We start from the raw sequence: 19,754 nt of genomic DNA on the forward strand, positions 1-19,754 counted from the left end.
CTGCCTATACTAAATAGCTTTTGAAAATTGGAAGAGACTTTAGAGATTATCTAGCCTCAGTGCATTATTTTACAGTAAATTGTATTAAGGGCCAGAAATGTTGTGATTTGCAAAAACATACCCAATTTAGTGGCAAAGCTGGGACTGGAATCCAGAGCTTCTGACCATTTATCTTGAGCTCTCTCTATATTCCACACTGCTTAACATATTCCTGTCTGCAGCTAAATATGTCTTTAATATTCCTTCTGTTCTTTTCCAATGCATTTATTAAATAAAGACCTCCAATATGGCACAGAAGTGATGGCAGAGAATATAAACAATTATGTGGGAGGACTTTAAAGGCTTTAAATAGGGTATATGTGTGTATAATATTGGAATACCAAATTTGGGAAATTTTTCACCTACTTAGGAAAAGACCCCTGGAGAAGATTGACTTTAATTTATATTTTGAGTAACATGAGTTATTCCAAATGAATAGATGAGAGAATAAAATACTGCGGAGTAGCAGAGGCAAAGGAATCCTTTGAAAGGGAATAGTGTGCTTAAAGGATTGGTTAGATAGTGAGTTATCAGTGGGGTCAGTAATCAGGAAAACCTGGCTAGAAGAGTATTAGCAGCATTAGCAAAATAAGAAGGTGTAAACTGATCAATATCTACTGAACCCAAGATTAGGGATTGTTGCTTAAACCAAAAGTCTACTTCAAGCATTGGCCAGAGAGAGGATCCCTTAGTCTAATAAGAAGTCCGGCAAGTAAACTTATAACTGTATGCACAAAAGAGAGAAGGGATACAGAATTGAAAGGGTAATAATGAGCTCTCCATGGTAAAGTAGAGGCATGTTATGGACAATGTAAAAATATATTTACTCCATTTCCAAGGGGCAGCAAGTGGAAACAGTGGAAGGTTGAATTAGAGTGTGTTGGTTTATATTCTGCCTTTTTTACAGGGTTTCCCATTTGCCCTGGGTGAGCTAAGGAGCTGCTTAGCAGTTGTTGTGGGAAAACTTGTGATGGTTTAAGTTAAATATCCCTTATTATTTTGGAAGAAAGAGATCCTTAGACAGCCATGGTACATGATGATGATGACGATGATGGTGATGATGAAGAAAGACAGATGACAGAACATTTATTAAATGCCTACTATGTACGAGGCACTATAATATTTTGATACCATACTCCCTTACTTGGGAAGTATCTTTCCATTTAAGGATGGGACATTTGACCACGCATTTTCCATTTTCTTTGTGCCAGCTTTCAAAAGCTTCATGCCTTGGCAAGACCAGCAAAGATTCAGCACAGAAACATTTCAGGCACACCACCTGCTGAGCTTTCCCAATTTAACAAACTTATGTGAGGTCTGGAGAGAGCAAATGAATGTATTTTGAAAATAGGACCAACTGTGCAGCCATTTAAGTAGTAGTTTCTGAGGTCAGTAACATTCCTAACATTACCCCCAGAACAATTCAGAAGCCCACCAGCTCCTGGCCAGTCTTAAAGATTACTTTTTCCCATTAAGTTAATTTAAAAGACAAATCCAGCCATTGGATCCAGTTCTTTTAAATATGTTTGTTGGGATCAGAGTGTAGTGGACAAAGGGTGAAAAGATTCTGTGAGCTGAAGATAAAAAAGAGTCCAAGAAAAGAATCTCAAGAAGGACCCAACCAAAAAAATGATTATTTGACCTCTGAATCAAAAGAGTATTTACTTTTTCATAAGAACAGAGAAGCAAGGTCATCTAAGAAACTCCGTCTGATTCTCTTTAAAACTAAGTAGATTTCTTAAAATCAAAAAATCTAGAATCTAGAAAGACCCTCAAGAGACCACCTGGTGAACATACTTGCCTCCACACTAGAAAAAAACCAAAACCATCAAAATAAATGGTTACCTGTTTAAATTTGTATTCTCATTCATATCCCTATGTGTACCAATAAAAGCTTCCCCAGTATGCAATATCACTCTCCTAAAGTTCAGAGTCCCAAGATCTCCAGCAACATGCAGCTTCCTACTATGTACATAGCTAAAGCTAGATAAAGAAGGAACAATTCCCGACATACAGTTCACACTCAATCCAATTTTCATCTCCTCAGCACAGCCACATATCTCCCTAGATCTCGGACTCCCACCAACTTCAGATCAAACTCCTGACGTGAAGGAGACGCACAACAGAACAGAGGGGATGGAAACCACACTGACTAAATACAGATCACACCACGTATTCAATTGCAGTCGATGAGGCAAAGGGGATGAAAAGCTGGAGCACCACTGGAAACCACATACACTCAGGATTTCAAAGCTGGGCTTGATTTTCTCACCATTTAGAGTGGAGAAAACAGACACCCTTTTTAGCAGCTTTTAGCTTTGCATTTGGCCTGGCCTGGTTGCTGAAGGCAGAGAATGCTAATGATAAATCGTATTCCTTTAGCTTTTACAAAGAGTTTTGCAACCAATGACCCTGTGTGGTAGGTAGCATATCATCAATCCCATTTTAGAGATGAAGAAACTGAGGCTCCAAGGACTAGTTAGTTCACATCCCTGTATTTCACTATTTCATAGCACAGTCACATTTACCTTTTTTATACTACAAGGGAACACAGTAATTACAAGTAAAAGAAAACATATTCAATGAAATTATGAGCAAAATTACCACCACCCAAAACAGCCTCTGTATATCCTTTTATTCCTTTAATGTAGCAAACAAAAGCTACAGAGCACAGCTAGGTGACATTCTCTCTTGATGGGCATTGTACAAACTAAAACCCACATTTGTGAAGTTCTGGCTGGAGGCCACTCTGTCTCTCTCAAGAATCATGGTATGATATGACCTTGCTGCAGAAGTGGTGAATTACAGTGGGAGTTGGTTTCACCATGTTCACGCCAGTGTCACTCAGTTGTCTGTGTCCAAAGCAGTGTCTGACCAATCATTAAGGAGAGAAGAATATATGATGGCTTTTCCCTCCTCTGTACCTAACCTTACTTTGTGATCATGAGAGAGTTACATCATCTCTCTGTGTTGCAGCTCTCTCAATTACAAAATGGTAATCAATCTTCATTGGTACTATATTTAGCATAGTATTCCTTAATTAGCTATATAACAATGCTTATTTATCTCATAAAGTTATAAAGCATTACGTAAATTGTCACATACCTGGAGTCAGATTTTCCCAATATGGAAACTCCATGGGATTAACATAGGTTGTTTCAGAAGTGAATTAACTCTTTCGGACCAAGAAAGTAACTTCTACATGATGACCACAATATGCTAAGTAAATAGAACCTTAATAATGAAATATCTTCCACAGTTAAATAGAAAAACAATTCTCTTTCTTTAACCATAAAGGTAGTCTGGTGTATTTCATAGGATTATGGGAGAACTTAGATTCCAAACCAGTCTCTGAAACATACTGGCTAATGACCGTGGGCAAGTCGCTTAAACTTCAAAGTGCCTCCAGGAAACTCTCTAAAACTTTAAATGGTACATGGCCTACCAATCTACATCCATAGACAGATTTTCCACACCAGAAATTTTCTCACAGTGATCAAATCACATGACCTATCAAGGGGAAAGGGTAAAAGAAAAGAAGAAAAAAGAAACCTGGCCTTACCCACAAACTGATCCAATGACCTGAGAAATTGGAGGTTGAAAGAGCCCCCAGGTAAAGGAGAGAGAATTAAGAGCAGAAATTAATGACTGATGATTACCTTTTTATATTTTCAGTTATGAATTCTCTACCTTTTATGCCTGTAAGATCAGAATACTATGCATCTTGAAGGGCTGGGTTTTCCCCCTACAATGTCGTCTTTTAGTAAATAAATAGATGTCCACAATTCTGAGATTCCCCTTCCAAATTATAACTTTGGGAGAATTTTCAACTTTTATTTGGTTCCCTTTTTACAACTCTTAAGAAGACTTTCATTTGGGGCTTTATATACTATGTCAGAAATTACAGTGCCATCTTCTGATTTTATTTTTATTATTTTCTATCTTTCAATTAGCAATTATCTATTTTATCTATCATATTGCACCCCTAAATTAAAAGCAAAATGATTTTTATAAAAATTTATACATCATCAAGCACAAGAAATATCCACATTCCTACCTCCAAACATATATTTCTCATTCTGAATCAATCACCTCCCAATCTGAAAGTAGCATTAATCATCAATCCCATGAAATTATGATTGATCATTACAAGGATCTGAGTTCTTGAATCTTTTAAAATTGTAAGTCTTGCATTAATTGCAAAAAGGAATTTAACTGTAAACACACTGAGTAACAACCATTTAAGACTAAATAAGGTCAGGCAGAAGTTTCAATTGCATCTCTATCACAGGTTACTAATTTTTCTCAATCAACAATCCATATATACATATAAATGCATATATATAAATTTAATTCAATGGAATATATTTCAACAAGCATTTATTAAATACCTAATATAAGTCAGGCCTTGTATTAGATTATAGGGCAAGCAAAAAAACAGTTCTTACCTTTAAGGACCTTACATTCTATTATGGAAAATAAGAAGTGGAGATAAAAGGGAGGGAGAATGAGAATGAGGAAAGTTCCTCCATCAATTCAAATACCACATTCTCTTTATTGTATTGTTTTAGAGAATTACCCAGTGCATCAGTATGTTAAATTACCAGCTCATGGTCACATATCCAGTATGTACAAGAGGCTATACATGCACATTTGAATCTAAGCCAAGAGAAAGACAGATACAGAGAGATGTTAGAGAGAGTAAGATGTGAGAAGTATAGAGAGATGTTAGAGATAGAGCTATAGATATAGACAGACAGACAGACAGATAGATAGATGACATATATTGGTGAGTGAAGAAGCACATAGAATGAGGAATCAGATAAATAAATTTTTTATAGGAGATAGTACTTGAGCTGAGTCTTGAAAAAAGCTAAGGATTCTAAAAGTCATTATTTCCAAAATTAGCATTATCTATTTTTCTTTTACCTTTAGGTCTATATGCAGCAGAAAGATACATTTTGTTTATCTTCTGATTTGAGGAGAAGACAAGCTTCCATTTTAAGTATGGTGATCTGTTACTGCACTCAGAAATAGATCACCAGTGTTGTAATTAAGCAACTAAATAATGATATAAACGAATTGATGAGCATTTTTTGGTTTTTATCAAGTCCCTCTTATTGATAAAATCTACTTCTGGAGGAGTTTGTTGCTCAAACCAATGGAGAGATCCAGTAAAGTTTAATTCCCATGTTGAGTTCTGAAAGCAAAGAAAATAATTTTGTGTTTGCATTGATGTGTATTTGTGCTAATTTACATAGCAATAAGTTATTAATTTCAACTTAAACTGTCACAATATCATAAATCCAACATATTATCCCCTTTCAAATCAGAGGGCAGATAATTGGTTATGTGATACATATAACTAAGATTAGGTCTACTTCATGTATTTCCAACATCCCATCCCACAGGAAAGAATTTTAGAGCTAGAAGATAACCTCAAAAAGTCATTTTATCCAACTTCCTGCCCCCAAATTGGTGAAATCCTAACCATATAAAGCAGATGGAATTTGCGGGGGTGGGGAATAGATCTCCAGATCTATGATTTCATTAGCATATCAAACTCCCACTGCTCCACTGGTACAGAGCTGCAACCCATAGCTAGCCCATATGCAATCTTGATCTTGCCTGGGCTGGGCCATGGAAAGGGTAAATGTGTTAGGAGCAGAACTTGAACCCAGGTCTCCTGAAGTCTAAAACCAGTCCTCTGTCTGCGGTGTCACACTAACCCTCAAGATAGCTGGCTATCTGAAAGATCCAGTTACATTCTCTCTATCTTCCTCCAGGCACAGAAAAGAAAGATTCCTCCCCATGTGCACAAATATGCCACCATTAACATTCTATATGACCTCTGATTTCTACACTCAGCCTCCACGAGAAGGCTAGCATTGGGCCAGTTCTTGTCTTCCCCCAGTTGCTTCTAGAACACTTACATTCCATGAGCTTCAGATGAGATTTTGCAACGTTTGTTGTCATTGTAAAAGATCATTTAATATTCCGTGGGCACATGCCATATGTTTTGAAGGAAGATGATAAGTACTGTTTTGTCACTTTTCCTTGGCAAAATGTAAAATGAAGTGAAAACAAAGATACTTTCCATACATGAAGCTTTAAGAAAATATTGGAGAAAATATTGCAAAACTAGAGTGAGTGAGCTGCCATGAATGTTATTTATTTTACTGCTGAATTTTATTGGTTGGGAAAGAAGTCCACAGCTTTCCTCCTACAGCTTCACAATGGAGAGTTGGAGCACTGAACCTTGGCCAAGATGGAACTACATCTTCTAGAAATATATATATGGTCTGCAAAGCACAGGAATAAGGACCATTTTTTCTCCAACTTATGATGGATTCAGCAAACATTTCTTTTCTTAAATAAAAGTAACTAAACCTGCAGACTTGCACTGGGGGATTGAATTGTGACAGCGTGATACATAGGAGAGAGGGCTATGGTGGGATTAATGCTCACAGCCATGGAATTAAATGCTTTAAAACATCCTAGTTAATATCCCAGGGAATAATAAAGAGTAATACCAAGTAATATATAATCATAATATCATATTAGATAGGAAATCAATGGAAGGTCAGGTAACCATACTGCAGCACTGTGTTTATATTGTGACAACTAAGCATGAACATACACACATATACATGCATATAAACACACATACACATATGTATATGCATATGTGTATGCATACATATACACACATTCACACACATACACAAATGTGTGTATACACACATACATATATTAAAATTTCTAAAGCATCTTACTACCATAGAGCTAAAATTGAAGTAACAAATAACAGTAAAATACGTTAGAAACATTATGTGGTGTACATTGCAAATGCCATAAAAGATTTTTAAAATCACAATAAGCTAAACCTTCAGGTACAATCACAGAATAAGAGAATTTCAGAATTGGAAGAGACCATTTACGTGAATGTATATCTAATCAGGAATCCCCCATGTAACAGCCACTTCCAGCTAGAGAGGAGCCACTGCCTCTCAAGAAGCCCATTCTATTTTTAAAATTTTTTTCAACTGACAAACATTTATTTTTCTCCTTATCTAATGAAAAAGGAAGGAAGGAAGGAAAGAAGGAAGGAAGGAAGGAAGGAAGGAAGGAAGGAAGGAAGGAAGGAAGGAAGGAAGGAAGGAAGGAAGGAAGGAAGGAAATACCCTTTGTTCACTATGCCACACTGAAGGAAAGAAGGAAGGAACGAAGGAAGGAAAGAAGAAGAAAGAAAAACAAGATCCTTATAACAGAAAACCATAGTCAATGAAAGCAAATTCTCATGTTGGCAATATCCAAAAATATGGATTATTCTTCATTACTATATCTCACACACACATACACACACACGTGTGTAAAAACAAATATACAAATGAGAATATATAATATACCTGTACACACATATACTCATATACTACATACATACACATAAATATATATTTATAGATATACAATCTTTTAATCTCTCTTTTTCTCTTTGGGTTGTGGACTTAGTGGTGGTGTCTCTGGGACTGTGGGAAAACAGACACATCAATGCACCATTGGTAGAGATGGCACTGTAACAGTTCAGCTCAATCCATTTTGGGACAACATTTATTGTTAGGAATGTTTTCTGTAGGTCAAACTAAAATCTGGGTCCTCTATATCATCTACTCATTCATTGTTTCTTGTTGTGTCTCTTGTAGACAAAGAAAAAAAACAATCTAATCTCTTTTCTGAATGACATCCTTTCAAATACTTGAAGATAGTTCTTACGCCTTCTCTGGGCTAAACATTCTCAGTTTAATTGGTTCGAGTAGAGCTTTAGCTCTTAATCAATTACTCTTGTCTGGACACCTGCTAACCTGCCTATGTCCTTCCTAGGATGTGACTCCAAGAATTAAGTACAGTCCTCCAGGAGTAGCCTTAGCCAGGCAGAGCACAATAAATAGGTTAAAATTTCCTTTTTTCTATGCTCTTTTCTGTTAAAGTGTCCTAAGATTAGTTATCCATTATACATTGTCATCTAAGCAGTAGGACTTGGGGTTAGGAAGACTTGACTTGGAATCCTGCCTCAGTCACTTGTTGCCTGTGTGATCTTGAGAATCAAGGATCCTTCTGCCTGAGTTTCCTTATCTGTAAAATAGGGTTAAGAACAGTAGCTACTGCACAGATCCATTGTGAAGATCACAAGAGAGATGTATGGAGAAGCTCTTTACAAACAATAAAGCTTTATATAAACACTAGCTACATCTTTATACCTTAAGCTGTGACTTTATTCATCCTTTATTTTCCTCTAGCCTCTACATATTTTTTTTTTCTTTTTAATGAGGAATCCCTGTTGTTGTTCATTTTGCCTAGCAGTCATCGTAAGCCTCTGCTAATTCTAAATTTTATCGTTTCTCAGATTATTCACTGTTTGTTTAACTATTTACCTTTCTCATCAGTGCTGGAAGGACAGTGATACTCTTATACTAAACTCCGCTGCTGATTGGCATGGGAGTTTTGACCTACTCCATTTCCACACTGGACCCATTCACCCCTCCCTCTGCAGTCTGGTGGCTATGCCTCCTTGAAATGCAACATATTGATGTGAGAATTACTACAGAATTTTGATTGGCTTTAGACCTTCTGTAGCTCCAAACTCCTGAACTCCAGCAATCCACCATTCTCACCCTTTCCTAGTAGCAGGGATTACAGGCATACAGCACTGGGTTTTGTGAAATAATTTTTAGTAAATTAACTCACTTTTTTGTTTTCATTCTCAATCACTCATATTTGTTTCAATGTTAAAAAAAAAGTAAAGAATTTTTTTAGTCAATATTTCACTGTGATAGACTTAAGTTCCTTGAGGGAAATCACTATATACCTAGAATCTAGCATAGTACCTGATCAGTAAAACATAAATGCTTGTCAAATGAATGAGGCCATGAATATTATTAATGCTTTTCCTCTTGATTTTTATCTCCTCTGAATTAGTGACCATCATGATTGCTACTTATTTTCAAGTAATTTCTACAGTATAAAAATTATAGAGCATTTGTGAAAGCTGAGAGTTAACTTAGCCATCTGGGATAAAATTTAAAAAAAAAACCAACACAATTCCTTGAACCTTTTGCTTAGAGGTATGATACGGACCACTTGAAACATCTTCCAAGAGCTGATTGTTAAATTTTTAGCATGAGCATTTGTACCTCAAAAATTAACAAATACTATAAATTAGGCTTACTATCTTGCTTTGATGTTCATCTTGACAATAAAATGATGAGCAAATATTCATGATGCAGATTAAAATTAAAAATATGTCACATGTCTTGTTTCCCACAAAGAGGAAGTTATTACATCATTTATTCGTATACTCCTGCTTTTGTATCTCTGGCAATTTTAGTCTTTCATGAAATTTCAATTTGATTTTTAACAAAATAAAACCAAATGATCATTTGGTACTCTGAAACATGCATGAAATGTTTTTCTCTCCTCACATTTCCTACCAGACATGATATTTGAAGTTTGATTATGTTTCCTAGAGCATTCAAATGTCATCAAATCTTGGAATTAGAGCTTGTAGGTCATCTCCGGGTGAGAAAACTGAGTCTCAGAGAGGATAAGTGGTTTTCTCAGGGTTATAAAGTCAGTGTCTGAAGCAGGACTTGAACTCAAAACTTCCTCCAAATCTTGTACTCTACCCACCACAACATCCAGTTGCCTCAGACATTTACTAATTGTCTTCCAAGAATCATTGGGGACAAGTCCTCAAACTATCCTATCATACTAAACAAAATACTTAAGAATAATGATGTATAGACCTTTCCAGTAAGAGTTCAGCATATTGACCAACAGTGATTATCTTAGTCACACCAGAGAATCTGTACCCAAACTACTGGGTACAAATGGTCTCTTATCTACTGCCCTTGTTTTGGTCAGTCAGTGGAACATTGCTTTTTCTTGCATATACCTGTGAGATTGCACTGACATGGAAGAGTCGTCAGATCCCCTAACTCTTGTTAGAATGGAATTTCCTTGGGGTTGAGGAGTATTTCATTTATTTGTATCCCTGTTGCCTGGCATAATGCCTAGCAAGTACTACAAACTTAGTAAATGCTTGTTAATAGACTGAAGAAATTTTCTCCATTTCATAGATGATAAAAACTAAATTAAAAATAATAATATCTCTCATATTTACTTAGTGGTTTAAAGTTTAAAATATGCTTTCTTCACAGCAACCCAGGGATGCAGGTAATATAAGTATTTTATTATACTCACTTGATAGGTGAGAAAACTGAGGCTCAGAAAAGTGAAATGCTTTACTCAATCAAATAGCTATACAATCTTTCTATTGTACTACTTAGTCTTTTGAAAAGGTCAAGTTGACTTACTTAAAGTGAAAAAATTAGTGAGATTGATTTTTAAAATAACTCAAAACAAGAAGGATACCATATACTTGGGGGAACTACTGACTCTGTTATTGCCAACAAAGGTAAATAAGAAAATGTCAACAACCACAAGCCATGTGCCAACTTTCAAAAAAAATAAAATTCAACACAATTTGGAGTATAGTTGGTGATGATTTGATAAGACTTGCAAATGATTTTCTGAACTAGACCATATCTTTGTAATCACCCTGTCCACTAAAGAATAAAGAGAATACAGTTTCCCCACTGTGATTATTTTAATTATTGAAAAATCTGATTAAGTAGGAAATCCATCAGTCAAGAAGCATTCATTAAGTGTCTATTATGTGCAGGAACTATGTCCTATGTGCTACTGTGTGCTAAACATTATCGTCAGTCAATGTTCTCCTCCAACAAGGTGTCTAATATGCAAATATCAGAATTAGAAAAAAACATTCCTTGAAGCTATAGCAACAGCAATAACTTTGGTGAAACTCTGATTACTCATAGAAAATGAAGCATAAACCAAAGAGACATTTGTTTGCCGAAGGGGTAACCCTGTAATGAAGGATATTCAGCAGAGGTCTAAATAAGAGCTTAATTAAAGATGATATAAAGACCTTTAAACGCTCCTGTTTGCATACGGTATTTTAATGATTACATCAAGCTCTTCTAGAACATTACTGAGCCTCATGAATGAGATCTATAACTGCCACCAAAAAAAGTGTTTCCTAACTATCCACATGAGAAAGCATGAAGATATGCAGAATGTCTACTGTCTGCACAATTGAATTGGCAGCCTATAGAAGTAGTCCTGTGAAAATAATACAAATATCCAGGACAAAAACTGTCCATGAAATATTAATTGACCCTAGAATAGTAGAGGGTGAGGAAAGTGAGACAGATTTCCTTTGGGAGATTGGCCAGTTCTTTTAATGACCCCAAGAATTTCTCTGAAACAAAAGATTCATTCTTTCAACACCGATATTCTTGTAGTGTTGTGGTATGACTATGAGTTCACTATACCTTAGTCTTCAAAGAATTAAAGTTGAGGGTAACCACAAGAGAGCAATGGAGAGGCCAATGGTGAGCATGAGTGTTTTAAAACATATTATTAGTGAAGAATTTTCCTGGAAAAGTAACCTAAAAGATATCAGAGAGATGTCATGACAGGAAAAGAAGGTGGATTAATCATGTGGCAAGAAAGAGAAATAACTGATGGACAGCTTAAAATCTGGGGATAGTTTGGATCTAGAGGAAGCCACAACTCCAACCCTGCCCCCTCCCCCCCCCCACCCTATTTGGTCAACTTGGTGAGGATTTATGGGAGAATGAAATGTAGATAGGTGGTTCTGGGAGAAATTGCCTATATTATGTGATCACTGATCAATTGGCAATGAAAAATTAACTCATTCACACAAGCATTTAACCTAAAATCATGGTTTATTAGAGTAGGAATAGGGATAGGGGATGAACCTGTGATTCCATTGATAAAGGGAAGTTAGAGAGAAGGAAAAACCTTGTCTGAAGGCAAGTCAATACTTCCTCATAGAATTATAATGGTAATTCACCTTTTTTTGAAATAGTAAAAGATTTGTCACACACCCAAAAAAAACTTCATCATATCAGCGCTGTGAGGTGTGATTAACTCTGTTTTACATCTACCCTTCGAAGAATAATGATGACAATGAGAAAAATAATAATTAATAATAGCTAATGCTTCAAGGGTTAGAAAGATGTATATATCTATATAGGTATAATTGCATATGTCTCTATATGAATAAGGAGACATATGCATATATATATATATATATATATATGAGAAACCTAATTTTGATATTTGCAGTAACCCTGTGAAAAAGCTACTCTTATTATTCCCCTTTTACAGATGAAGAAACTGAAGTTCACAGGGATCAGGTGACTTGTCTGGAATCACACAGCTAGTAAGTGTCTAAAGCAGAATTCCACCTCAGGTCTTCCTGACTCCCAGTCCAAAGCTTGATCTGCTATGACATGCTAGATGAGCCAATTAAGTGTGTTTAGGCATATAGCTTTCAAAAAAAGTGATTCTTACCCATTGAAAAAGAAGGTTAACAGCATTTGGTCATGGAATGAACGTAGTGGACTGGTCAGATATGGATCAAATGAGGTAATACACATAAAAGTGTTTTTTATTTCTTTTATAAACTTTAATGTGCTATGTAAATGTGAAAACAAAGTAATTCACCAATACCCTTCCTACAAATCAAAATCCTACCTCCTCTCCAACCCCTCTTAATCCCAGTGCCTTCCCTCTATGATTTCCAATTTATCATATATGTGTGTGTGTGTATCTTTTTTTCTATTATTTGCATGTTGTCTCTTCTGTTAGATTGTAAGCTCCATAAAGGCAAGGAGTGTCTTTTGCCTGTTTTTGTGTCTCTGGTGCTTAGCACAGTGCCTGACACATAGTAGACACTTAATAAATGTTTATTGAGTAGAGGAAATTTATTGTTATTACACATTAATACCAGAATCACTGAATATCAGAGCTCAAAGCAATCTTACCCTCATTGGTTCTACTCCCCTCGTTTTATAGAGGAAACTGAAGTCCAGAAAGTGAAGTGACTTGCCCGAAGTCACACAGTCAAAAAATGCCAGAACTAGAATCCAGACTTCTCATTCCAAATCCATTATTCTTTCAGCATTTTATTTAGAAAACTGGAACAGACCATGATTCAAAGATAGGGCTTAAATTGCTGTATAGTATTTTTTGAAGTCAGCGCCTCCATGCAAATCCTTTGGAAAGGAGGGAAAAGGCAATCTTCAACCCAGAGGGAAGTTTACTGTGCAATTGGCAAGTCTTGAAAATCCATCCTGGAGCCTGCACGTGTCCCGATGTGTGTCACTGTACCAACCATTTCCAAACCTCCATTGTTTAAATCCTGAACAATAGCAAACATGCGACACTTCCTGTCATTTTAGACAAATTTAGGAGCACACACTGAATCCTGACAGCTCCTCTATTAATCAAACAAGGCTCAGCTCTCTATGCACAAATAAGAAAGCCATTGGATGCCACTGAAATGTGTGGGGTCTGTTAACATTTAAAATGGCGAAAGCAGAAAAAAATATAAAGTGATTTTTAGAAAAAAAAAAAACAGAAGACATACGATTGTTGCTTTAAAAGAACACCTCCCCAACCAAAAAGGCAGTTTAAATATATCTACTTTCAATTATTCACACTAATGGAAGGGACTACCATTGTGGATGATGTAAAGCAAGAGGGCATTATAGTAGATGAATCTCATGAACTGAAAGGGATCCTGATGCTGCCATATGGGTCCAAATGCCCCTAGGAAGAATTCCTCTAATCTACTAGCAAAATTGAGCTCAGTATGTAGGAAAGCACTCTAAGGTCCGTAGAAGAAATATGAAATGCTAACATTATTTGATTAGGGGAAAAAAACTATAGCGATAGGAGGAACACAGGACAGCAAAATGGCACACACACACACACACACACATATGTATATGTATATACAGAGAGAGAGAGAGAGAGAGAGAGAGGCATCATAAATAAAGTGTTGTAAAGGCAACTGTATTGGAAGTCAGGAGCCTTTCTAGTGACAGTTCTACCATTAACGATCTGTGTGCCCTTGAACAATTTTCTTGATCTCTCTGCATCTCAGTTATCTCAATTATAAAATTAGGGTGTGGAACTAAATGATTTCAAATGTTCCTTCCTAACATTCTTTGATCCTTTGCTGGCTACGAATTCAAACTACACTCCTCCAATGTATGCCCACCATTCTCCCTTGGGTAATTTCAGTAACAAGTCGTGCAGAGAGCAGTTATATTAATGAATCTCAGAAAAATGTCAACCCCATCTCAATAAAGCTTCAAACTTAAAAACCTATGGAATGACTTTCAATCAACCAAAACATTTGTCATTTCTTACATTTCAGCTAATTGTCGGCTTTCACAGAGAAGGTGTTATTTATTCCACATGAGTGACTTCCTATCCTGTGGAATAAATATTGTTTGCACAAGTGTAAGATAACAAGATGAACGCCACCCATGTGTCAAATATAACTCGCTAGATCAACTCAACTGTGGATCTGCACTTCATTACATCACTATTAGCACCATCCTGATGTTGAAAGCGGATGTCCAATGTAGCTATTGAGCTTCAGTAATGTGGGTGTATTAATCACTAGCCACTCAAAGCTGGAGGGCTGGTTTACTCCATAAAGAGTTATGAAATAGTGATAGTTTGTGTGCCTACAGTACCCAAAGGCTCACAAAGCACTTTCCTCTTAATAGCCCTGCAAGGCAGGTGATAGCCATCTTATTAATCCCATTTCACATTTGAGTAAACTGAGACTCAGAGAAAGGGCGTGATTTATCTTCTGTCCCACAACTAATAAAAAAAGTTAAAACCTAGATACTGTCTTCACATTCCCTGTACATTACACTGTACCATAGCTGTCAACTACTAAGTAGTTTTATATAGGACTTAGAAAACTTCTCTAAAAAGAAAATAAACTCACATATATACAAAACTTTTATAGCAGCAAAGAACTGGAAAAAACTAGATGTCCATTGACTGTGGTATGGTTAAACAAACCATGATCCATGGATGCAATGATATATTGCTATATCATAAGAGTCAGAACTTTAGGAGAAACCAAGTATGTACAGAATGTCTGATATCCAAATGATGCAATTTTATGGGCAGTACACAGAGCTAGTTAAGTACAAATGCCCAGTACAAATGGTCAGTATAAATGTCCAGGACAAAAATATCCATGAAAAATTAATTGAGCTTAGAATAGTAGAGGATAAGGAAAATGAGCTGTATTGAATGAATGAATGAATTGAATGAATGAATGAAAACAATATTGATTAAATACTGATTAAATGCAAATCACTGTGCTAACTCTCGGGGATATGCACAGAAAAGTATGACAGTCCCTGATCTCAAGGAGCTCACGTACTAGTGAAAAGGCCAGTAGATGAAAATTTCAGCTAGAAGTTCACTGGAAATGCCCAATGATCCTGAAAGTGCAGTCACAAGGCAAATGATAATGCATCTTCTTTAATGTCATTTTTCAATAATAAAAATCTTCCTCACTACTAATGTTGAACCAGTTTGTGATGACAAGAACTGTGGTATCAGGAGCTTTCATTTCAAGTCCTCGAGTATAATGACTGATGAGGTGGCAGGGCTGCATTCCTCTGCAGAAATGGTTGCCACATTACAACTTTCATTTCCTTGATGAAGGCTTGTTGAGGAGTAAGGATGAATTGGACTGGAAGCAGGTTCAGTGGGTTTAGAATACAGATATATCACATATAATATGTATACATATATTACATGATATATATTTATATATCTTTATGTAAATATAAGAACAGAGAAGCAGAGGAGGACATATGAACTGATTCAAAGTGAAGTAATAAGAGCTAAGAAAACAATAAATACAAGGACTACAAAATGTAAATGGAAGAAAAAACAAGAACAAGAACCACAAAATGATACTGAATATTATGGAATTTTATTGGCCAAGTCTGGCCCTAATAAGAATTGAAACAATAACAACAAAAGTCTCCCTCCCTCTTTACAAATTTTGGAGACTGTGGGTGTGAAAAATCACCTCATATGCTATTGTATACTATTAGATTTGGTTGACATATTGCTTATTTTTATTGAAATACTGTATCTCTTTATCCGCCTCTTTTTCTGTCTTATTTTTTGTTATAACATGAAGTTCTTGAGAGGGGAGGAGGAATAACATATTCAGAAATGGGGGTAATGTAAAAACAAAAATTTCTCTTTTTTAAAGGAAGAAGATGATTAGTATTTTCTAAGTAGGAGAAATGGTCAAAAGCCTAGTTATGCTTCAGAATTTTCCTTATATTAGTCCCCTATGTCACTGGAAACCTAGAGGGTCCAATATCAGAACTAAAAATACAAACCAGATCCTCCACTATATGATTCTTCTTATTCCCCGAGTATACTGTAAGAAGTGATGTCTATTGGAATTACATGAACTCATCCAAAGCACCAGTTTTCCTGTTGATTCAGTCTACAGTGTTCAATCATGCCCTGGTATATTAGAAAAGTTAAGACACTTTCCAAAGGTGCCCCATTTAATAACCAGAGCTGCATTATGGGATAGTGGAAATACAGTGCTGGTCCTGCAATCAGAAAGTACCTAGATTCAAATCTTGGTTCTAACATTGTCTAGTGCCAGTTATTTAACTCCTCTGAGAGTCGTTTTCTCATATGCAAAATGGCAACATGAATTTCTGTATCACAGTTCAGGGGTTATCTGAGGAAAATGTTCTGAAGATCATGAAGAACTATATAAATGTGAGTTGTTACTAGGTTGAAAGAATTGGGTCTACTATAGAGAGGTGGCATTGTATAATGGAATGAATACCAGACCTGAAGTCAGGGAACCTGGGTTCGAATTCTGGCTAACTACAGACTAGCTAGCTTGCTAACTACTACATACACCACCACTGACAGCTGATTAAGACATGCCATGTCTCTAAGCCTCTGTTTACTCATTTCTAAAATTTCTAAAATTCAAATGATTGCACTGCCTGCCTCACAAGGTTATTTTAAAGAAATCACTTTGTGATCCTTTACAGGTCTACAGACTTATGGACTTCTATTGTGAAAGATTTCCTCACCAGCGTGTATTTTGGCTTATTCAGCATGATAGAGTCCCATTTGAGTTCTAGCGGGTGCTTACAGAGCTCTCTTGACAGCCACTTATCTAGATTTGTATATTTGGGCTTTGGTTTCTTTAGAGAAGATAAAAACTAAACCAATTAGAAATATGTAGGCTTGACACAATAGACCATAATGACTCCTGAGTCATGAATAAGACCTATGGCATCACAATACAAATACACTAATACTTACATTAATTTAACAACATATACTATCTTCCCGTCACTTCCCTTTGGAGTTGTTATAGCCTTTATTATGCCAATGAGCATTTGCAAAATTCACAGCATGTAGGAGTTGATGGCATTACAGTATGATTTGAAACTCACAGCATTTGTTGTGAAGCAGAAATATTCAGGTTCTTTTTCTTTCTTAAATGATGTAAGAACCTCAATACAGCAATTGATATGAAAATCAATTACTTTATCCTGATGTAGATGACAACTGTTTGGAGGCAGAACTACATCAAGACATAGACCCATACCTTGGAGACCAAACATTCATCTACAAAATAGGAATCATGACAGGAAATGAGGGATTATTGTTGGTACCAACTAGTGATGTCATCCTTAAGATAAGACACAGATGATCAGTTCAACTGAAAAATGGAATTCAGAACCATTCTGTGACTGTGTTACTTAATGAATTATTCCCAATATTCACCTTCTTCCCAGTTAACCATGAGCTGCTAAACGGGAGTTGGAGGAAGTCTTGGAACAGACTAGCCAAATGAATACACTGTTAAACTTGGAATCAGAAAAACTTGACTTGGAATACTGCCTCAGACTCTTATTGTGTGACCCTGAATAAATCATTTAACTTCTCTCTGACTCAGTTTCGTCATCTGTAAAACAGGGGTAACATGGTTCCTACCTACCAGGATTGCTGTAAGGATAAAATGAGATAATACTTGTAAAGCATTTTGCAAATCTTTAAATGCTATATAAATAGGTTTTCCCATCTCTGCTGCTCTCTCACTACGGCAAGGAAATCCTTGTACTCCTCCCTAATTTATTCTTTATCACATCCATCTGTTCCAAACCTTTTCTTTTCTCTTCAAGTTTTCAGTGTCCCCCTCTTCCCAGTATCTCAGTTAAGGACCTTAGCTCATATTTCACTGAAACAATTAAGGCCAGTCAAGTCTCTTCATCCCTTCTTAACTTCATATCCCTCTAACATCATCCTCCACTGTCTTCTCTTTCATTTCAGTCTCTGACAATTAGGGAACCCCTTTCTCAATCAAAGCCAATCCCTTTACATTTAACTCTGACAAAATCCTCTCCTATCTTTTCCAATAGTCTGACCCTACTTGTATTGCCTCTCTGTCTCTCTGATCTTTGATTCCTACCTTTTGGCAGGTTCCTTACCTGTTAACTGCAAACATGCCCAATTTTTCACCATTTCTTAAAACAAAACAAAAATGTCTCCCTAAATCCTATCACTTCTTCTTAGTTATGATGCTATACATTTCCTTTCATTGCAGTCTAGCTTTGGACCTCATCATTCAACTCAAATACATTTCTCTAAAGTTACCAGTGACCTCTAAATGACCAAATTAATGACTTTTTCTCAATTCTCATCCTCGACCTTTAAGAAAGTCAAATATTTTTAGAGCTGGACAGAAACTTGACGATTACTAAATACAACCCATTTTACAGATGAGGAAACAAGAACCTTGACAGGGGACATGGCTTGTCGCAGGTCACACAGCTAGTTAGTGGCAGATGGGATAATTCTGACACCCTGATTCATATTCTACCCATAGAAAAGAAGCTGTCCAAAAAAAAGAAAGAAAAAAGAAAACACTCTAAGAGTTGAGGTTTGCAAGAAAGAAAATAGCCTTGGCCTCTTAACAAAACACCTTAGCAAACAGGAAACTTTGCTAATGATGGTGGAATAGGGAGATTTTCCCCATCCATTCCTAGGCCTATGTTACCTACTTTGAGCTCTGGCACAGTTCATAACTGATACATCCTGAGTCACATGGAGCTTGCCCATTGGAAAAAGAATGAGAGGAGCTTGCCCAATGGAATTTTAACTGAAATAGAATGTTGGGGAGAAAGAAGCAGAGTATGATTGGGTGGAGGGAGGAATTTTTTGCCTAAGGGAACTTGCTTATGAGAAGACCTAATAGAAAGATTGTTTAAGTTGTTGGCACTCTCTAGATTGGTGATGAGTACCTTGCTAAATTTTACCTCCTAGTATCCTAGTAGTGATGTTCTAAATATTTTGATTTTGTCTTTGAGGGAGAGAGTTTATTATACTTTGCAAATCTACCCTGGAAATACATATGCATATTCATAACAGCTACTATGGGTATCGCATGGCATTACAGCTAGCTACAGGATAGGGGAAGGGAACATTTATTTATTAGAGTCTAACATGTGCCAGGCACTACACTAAATGTTTTTGCAAATATTATGTCATTTGGTCCTGCAAACCTATGAAGTAGTTGTTATAATCCTAATTTTACAATTAAGGAAACAGAATAAATCAGTAGTTGAATGTCTTGCCCGGGGTGAGTATCTGAGGTTGGATTTGAACTCATGTTTTCCTGATGCCAGGGCCAGTACTCTATCCACTGTGCATCTAGAATATAGAAA

At 36.3% G+C, this 19,754-nt stretch overlaps 1 long non-coding RNA gene across 1 annotated transcript; it reads right to left on the reverse strand.

Annotated features, from left to right (window-relative positions):
- Positions 1–2,692: 2,692 nt before the first annotated feature.
- On the reverse strand, positions 2,693–19,146 carry LOC140523750 (uncharacterized). Its single transcript, XR_011973458.1, has 3 exons — positions 19,092–19,146; positions 4,998–5,239; positions 2,693–2,909 (listed from the first exon to the last, which is right to left on the reverse strand). It is a non-coding gene; the product is annotated as an uncharacterized lncRNA (long non-coding RNA).
- Between the last annotated feature and the right edge of the window lie 608 nt (positions 19,147–19,754).

The sequence above is a fragment of the Notamacropus eugenii genome, chromosome 2 (genome assembly GCF_028372415.1).
Source record: "Notamacropus eugenii isolate mMacEug1 chromosome 2, mMacEug1.pri_v2, whole genome shotgun sequence".
Classification (NCBI taxonomy): domain Eukaryota; kingdom Metazoa; phylum Chordata; class Mammalia; order Diprotodontia; family Macropodidae; genus Notamacropus; species Notamacropus eugenii.